Genomic DNA, 5,479 nt, shown 5'->3' with positions numbered 1-5,479 from the left:
ACCGGGTTGCAGGAAATATGAATAGCACTCTAATTATCGCACCACAAAACAATGGGATGATTAGGAGGAAAACCAAACTTAGTCATCAACTATCAAAGCCATAAAATCTCCTAACAAGCAAGCACTATGGCTCAATACTCATCCTCTATAGATGAAAGTCTGTGAGCATGTTGCTTCTTGCATGACCATGTGATAGGACTAGAGCCAAGACAAAAAACAAAGCCAGAATTAGACTTCTAATCATCAACATCACCAGCCCAATCTAAGTCAGTGAAGCCAAAAATGTGAGGATTACCTATTGTGTAATGAATTCCATACATCAAGGTTCCCTAAATGTATCTCAAAATATGCTTGGCAGCTTGCTAATGACTCTCATGAGGATCATGTGAGAACCAAGAGAAAAGACCCACTACAAAGGAGAGATCAGGATGAGTGTGTGTTAGGTACAACCAGCTGCCAACCAACTACTGATACAATGTAGGATCCACTGAAGGTGAAGGGCAGGAGGTAGACAAGATGAGACCTGGCTGAAAAGGTGTTAGAGTAGGCTTGCAATCAAGAATGTCAAAGCATTGAAGCATGTCAAGAGCATACTTCTACTGGTAAAAAAAGATTCCAGCAGGGGATTGAACAATCTAGAGACCAAGAAAATAGTGTAGTAATCTAAGATCAGTCAAACTATTCCATCAATGCTCTCTAAACATCCTTAATCATAGAGGATGAGCTACCTATGAGAAGAAGATCATCAACATATAGCACAAGGATCAAAACCTCAGGCTCAAGATGTTGAATGTAGATTGTAGGATTAGAATGGCAATAGGTGAAGCCTGTAGAAAGAATAAAAGAGTCCATCTTCTCATACCAAGTTTGGGGGCCTATTTGAGACCATACAATGAGCTTCAAAATCTACAAACCAGGGAGGAATCTTGCACAAATCCGTAAGATTGCTCCATGTAAATCTCCATAGTAAGATCACCATGCAAGAATGCACTCTTCACATCCATCTAAAAAATGGGTCATCCCTGTGAAGTTACGAGGGATAAGACAAAGTGAATCGAGTTCATCTTGGTGGTAGGGGCAAATGTCTCAGTGTAATCAATACCCTCAACCTATGAAAAACCCTTCGCAACAAGATGAGCCTTATGCTTATCAATAGAACCATTAGCAGAAAACTTAATATGATACAACCATTTGCATTGCACTACCTTTCTTCCCTTAGGAAGAGAACAAAGATCCCAAGTATGATTCTTCATCAAAGAAGAATACTCCTCCTCCATTGCACTATCCCGATCAAGATGTCCTATTTTTGCTATAAAATTTTGAGGATCATCACAAATTGCATGACTAAGAAGACTAGAACCTGCAGTATGTGAAGAGGTGGGATGGGAAGTGGAAGGGTCACCAGCTAGCAATCTTGCAGCCTTAATTGTAGCTCAAGCCCATTTAGGCATCTAGGGAGGATCCTATGGTGGAGGAAAATGGGGATCAACATGATCATCATCCTCATCATCTAGAAAAGAGATTGGAAAGGATGAGGGAGTGATGTTAAGTGAAGTAGACTCTAGAGGTGGGGTATCTATTGCAAGAAGGCGCTCATCAAACTAGACATCTCGTCGAAATAGGACCTCTTTGGAATCAGAATCAAACAACCTATAGGCCTTAAAATCCTCATAGTAACCAACAAAAATGAGGTGTCAACTCTTCTACTCCATTGCTCTCCTCTGAGTATTTGGTATAAATTCCCATGCTTCACTACAAAAAACTTGGAATGAAGATACATCAGGCTTGACATGAGACCAAGCCTCCTCAGAAGTCATATTGCAAACTACCTTGTGAGGCATCTGATTCTAAATATAGTTGACACAATTTACTGCCTCTACCCAAAAACATGAATCCATGGACCTAGACTGAATCATATAATTAGCCATCTCTTGAAGGGTTTTGTTCTTTCATTTAGCCACACCATTTTGCTAAGGGGTGTAGGGAACTAAAAACTAATGCTGAAGATCATTTTCAGAGAGAAAATCCCTAAAATCTTGGTTCACATACTCCCCCCCATTATCTATGCATATCTACTAAATAGAAAGACTAGACCACTTCTCAAAAAATTTCTTAAAGACTCAAAATGAATCAAAGACATCAAATTGTACCTCAAAAAGTACACCCATGTACATCTAGAGAAGTCATCAATGAAAGTAAGCACATATATAACACCTAAAAAAGATGGAGTGGGAAATGACATGAGGTCACTGTGAATCAACTCCAATGGTGCCAAAGCATGAGTGGCTTGTCCATGTGGAAAAGGATCCCTATGTTGTTTGCCAAGTGCACAACTCTGACAAACACCATTTGTACAGGAAATCTAGGGAAGCCCAAGAATACCTATGTGCTCATCTGTTGAAGATATTTGTAATTGACATGGCAAAAATGCTCATGCCAAAGTCTGCTTACTAAATCTACATGTGTAACAAGACATGAACCTGTGTCATTAGAAGACTCAAATCCATCAAATCTGTAGAGGCAAGTTGTAGAATCAACAATCCCAGTAGCCACAATCATCTTAGAATCATGTAAGTACTGGATAACCACAACATGTGGTGATAACTCAACTATCTTACTAGACCCAGAGTGGCAAATCTGATAGATAGACAATAGGTTAATCAAAATATTAGGGACAAGATGAACATCCTAAAGAGAGCCCCTAGCTAATGCAATAGAACTAGAACCCATGATGGAAAAATGTGATGAGTTCCCAATAGAAATCTGGGAAGTAGGACAAGGGGCAAGTGAAGTGACCAACTATTGAGTGTTTGTCATATGGTGAGAGGCACTAGAATCAAGAATCCAAGTAGGCCTAGAATTCATAGCTCATGCAGTAAGAGAATGACCTTTCCCTATAGGGGGGATGCAGACTTAGGAGCTGAAATGTGATGCTCCTACATGGATTCCTCTAAAGCCTCCAAACATTTCCAACACCTAGAAATGGGATGTCCATCCTTTCCACAAAAACTATAGGTTTGAGTTGATTTCTTCTTATTCTTGGAGGTAGACTCAGTAGACTTCAAAGCAAATTTACCCTTGGAAGGGTTAGCTGGAGGTTTAGCATCAGTTTTTGGTGCATCATTCTTCAGTTTGGCTTTTTGTTTTGGTTTCCCTTGAGAAGTCTGAGCAACCAATGCTTGGCAAGAAGAACCAAAGGCATTCACCTATTGGATCTTAGCCTATTCTCATGTCAACCAATCACAAAATGTCTCAAAAGAAGGCATCTAATGTATTTTATCCAAGGCATCCATAGTGGAGTAGGAAGTGGAAGAAAAGATCTGATACTATCCTTGCAACTTTGAGAGTATCAAAAAAATACCCTCATCATCAGTTTTGTTTTTACCACATCCTTGCAAGATTGTATGCAGAGATTTAAACTTCATCAAGAAGTCTTCAATAGTGGGAAAGTTGGCCACTGTCAAAGAAGTCAACTCTGCATCAAGTTGTAGTGCCTGAAACACATTTATTGTGCCAAACAATGTGTGGAATTTGGTCCAAATAGCTAGTGGAGTGGTCAAACCATCCAAGTGAAACAATAGACTATCTGAGATGTTTGTTGGGTAAAACTAAAGTTCAATTGAATAGCCTTTTTATGGATATAGTTGAATCAAAATTACCCTAAGAATGTCAATTTGGGAATCATAGACTTTGTTGGCCTAAAATTCTGTATAGTAGGTTTTGTCTTGCCTAGATAAAATTTTAGGTTTTGATCCTTTAGATGGTGATTAGGTTTCCAACTAAGTGTGTGTTTTTATTGGGCTAGTCCTTTCTTCCTTTTAAAATTTTCCTTAGCACAAGATTTTAAAAAAAAAAAAAAAAGGGGAGGGAAGGAAGATTAAGCAAATGATTTTATTCACCTATGTTACCTCACCGTCGGATTTCTTTTAAATCTACGGCTGTCACTAGCTCGCCATGAGGAGATACGAGAGAATTAAGCATAGTGAGTTGGCAACATTATGACATGTGTGCATGGTCATCAGGAATAATAAATTTGGCATCCAAATTACTCTAGCAAGTCACTAAGTTGCTATCAGAATATACAAGCAAGTTGCCAGTAGGGACATAGTGAGGACAAAATCAGTGCTAAAGGCGATTGTTTTTTATGACTGGAAATGATTTGGAAATTCTTGGAAAATTTCTTTGCAGATTGTGCTACTTTTCTCGATGCCTGTTTTCTGGTGGGTCATTGCATCGCTAGCCAAATATTGTTATGTTTTGCTGGTAGCGACATAACAACTGACCCAACAGTCAAAAAACATGGTAGAACCTGAGATAAAGTATGATTAAAATATATATGTGCATGCTAGCGCATTTTGCTAGCTCAGCAATAGATGTACCATGGACCCACTTCCCAGGAATATAATACAAGGTTTTTCGACCTTAAGATTGGGCCAAGATTGAGGGTTGTCATTAGCTCGCTATGAAGAAATGCTCAGAAGTTAAGCATAGCAAGTTAGCGACGTGATGGCCCACCGTTGATTCTTTGAAAAGTCATTTCAAATGTATGCCACATGATTAATATAAGATCAAAGGCTATCGCTAGCTCGCCATGGGAAGATGCTCGAGGTATAAGCATAGCGAGTTAGCAACGTGATGACATGTGTACGTGGTCATCCATGGGCCCAGTCTAAAGCACCAGCATTGAAGGAAAGGTGTAGGTGGAGCTATCCCATTGGTTTGATTGCAAATATTTTAAGTAAGGAAATGAGCCAGCTTAGTTGTCATTACCAGATCGCAAGTTTTTCCAAGAATTGATGGTGCATTTTTTTTTAAAAAGGAGAAGGGTGGTGACATTCTATCCCACACATTTATGATGAACGGAGATTTCTCGTGTGAGAAAAAGGAAAAGTATAATATGTAAGATTTTCTTTTATTATTCACTACAGTCCACTCCAGCAAATTTTTTTTTCTCTGAGCATAGGGACCTGTTGATCATTTCGTGATTAAGCATTGATGAAGACACGAAGACAGTTTCATGTCTATTTGAAAGCAGTTGCAAAAGTTCAAAAGAGGATAACTTTGGCAAAATCAAGTAAGTATTCGATCATAACTTCTGTAATATTCCAATTATTACAATCAAGATGCCTCCTAAGAAATCATTCTCTGGGAAAGTTAATTATATGAATAGGAATGTCCACGATGATTTCTTAGAATTACTCCCAGGATCCACTATAGAGTTTGCACAAGTCAAAAGATTAATTTCATTGAGTCCTAGGCTTAAAATGTTCAATGGTTTGTATGACAAGGGGAATTAGGTAAGGGATGCAGTAACCAATCAAACTGGCCTTTTTTTGTTTAAAAAATGGTTTTCAAAGAGGAATCTGTTTGCCCCTCATGCTAATATATGGAATTTTGACTTGGGAAAGTTAGTAGTTCCTAGTGTTTTCATGGACTACGACTTGCTAGAAGATATTGCCAAAAACTATGACCAAGCCAT

Source organism: Cupressus sempervirens, chromosome 11 (genome assembly GCF_028749045.1).
Source record: "Cupressus sempervirens isolate cs-2001-9-10 chromosome 11, ASM2874904v1, whole genome shotgun sequence".
NCBI classification, from domain to species: Eukaryota; Viridiplantae; Streptophyta; class Pinopsida; order Cupressales; family Cupressaceae; genus Cupressus; species Cupressus sempervirens.
This window is presented reverse-complemented; position numbering follows the sequence as displayed.